Source organism: Sinocyclocheilus grahami, unplaced genomic scaffold, assembly GCF_001515645.1.
Source record: "Sinocyclocheilus grahami isolate Dianchi unplaced genomic scaffold, SAMN03320097.WGS_v1.1 scaffold57.1, whole genome shotgun sequence".
In the NCBI taxonomy this organism is placed as follows: domain Eukaryota; kingdom Metazoa; phylum Chordata; class Actinopteri; order Cypriniformes; family Cyprinidae; genus Sinocyclocheilus; species Sinocyclocheilus grahami.
Genome location: NW_015505236.1, coordinates 2,980,124 through 2,981,817, shown reverse-complemented (window position 1 = coordinate 2,981,817; position 1,694 = coordinate 2,980,124).

Here is a 1,694-nt window from a genome sequence, read left to right as displayed (position 1 = left end):
TTACAAAATAAAAGCCCTCCAAAATCTCATATATGACCAGTTATGTCTTTGATTTTGAATAGCTCTAAAAAGGAAACTCCCTGATTCCCCAGACTAATTTCAATTCAGATTGACAGTCCAGTACCCCAGGGTGTCACTCAGCCAGTTTCAGGACGATCTGATGTTGCATTACAAAATAAAAGCCCATCCAAAAACTCATTCTACCCGTTCTGCCAATGAATTTGGATAGCTCTAAAATGGAAACTCCCTGTTTCCACAGACTAATTTCAATTCAGATTGACAGTCCAGTACCCCAGGGTGTCACTCGGTCAGTTTCAGGAAGATCTGATGTTGCATTACAAAATAAAAGCCCATCCAAAAACTCATATTCTACCTGCTGTGCCTGTGATTTTGGATAGCTCCATAGACCCGTTTCAATTTAGATTGACAGTCCACCACCCCAGAGTGCCACTGGGCCAATGCCAGGACTGTCTGTTGTTGCATGACAAAATAAAAGCCCTAAAAAAACTTGCATATACCCTGTATTTTCCATATTTTCAGATAGCTCTAAAAAGAAAAGTCACTGTTTCCATAAACGACTTTCACTTCAGATTGATAGCACACCACCCCAGAGTGTCAATTATGCAATGTCAGGACTATATGATTTACATTTCCAAAATGAAAGCCCTCCAAAAACTCAAATAAATTCTGTTTTGTCTGTCATTTCAGATTGGTATAATAAAGAAACTTCTGATTTCCACAGTCTAGTTTCCCCACAGATTGAAAGTACACTTTCTCACAGTGTCACTTACACCATTAAAGGACTGTCTGATGTTGAATTCCAAAATAAGAGCCCACCAAAACTTGTATAAACTGTTTTGTCTACACAGTCCTAAAGTAGTGTAAGTGATACTATGAGAAGGTGCATTATCAATCTGAAGTGAAAGTAGTCTGTGTAAACGACGAGATACTGTTCCCTATCGATACTTCACTTTCTACTAAGCTACTAAGATGCTTTGGGGGGAAACTCCTTTTTCTCCGATGACTGAAGCCTTTCAATAAAGCAGTTTAACCATTGGTTCGGCCTTTCAATAAAGCAGTGTAACTGCACAGCCATTGGTTCGTGCAGTGAATAAAAAACGAACCAATATAATCGGCATTTTGCCGTAGGATTCTCAGATTCTTTTCCTTCAGCAACGACTACTAGATCTTCGCTCTACGAGACTACGAAACCTTCGCTCGTGATCAAGCCTCGCAGCAGATCGAGAGACCTCTTCCTGCTCGGCCATCTGCGCCGCTTCACGCAACCTTCGCCGCTACAGCAGCGACAAACCTGGCTCCACGTGCCACCAAGTTGACAGCGCAGGCTATTGGCAGATTAATGGCCAGCCTAGTGGTGCTTGAGCGCCATCGATGGTTAAACCTCATGGAGATCAAGGATGTGGATAAGGTCCCCTTCCTCAACTCCCTGGTTTCCCCTACTGGCCTCTGCCAAAGTTCTCCAGTTTGACGGCTGCTTCCAGTCACGACAAGAATGTACCGACTCAGCATCCCGCGAAGCCCGCAATGCCAGCTGCTCTCATGGGCTCCTAAGCCCGAGCCTCGTCAACGCTCCCGCTCGGCCAGACACTACCCGTTTCTGAAATGCCAGGGCCCCCGACCAAAGATAACATTGAACCCTGCGCCTCAGGCATCATCCTGATCTGCGGGACAGG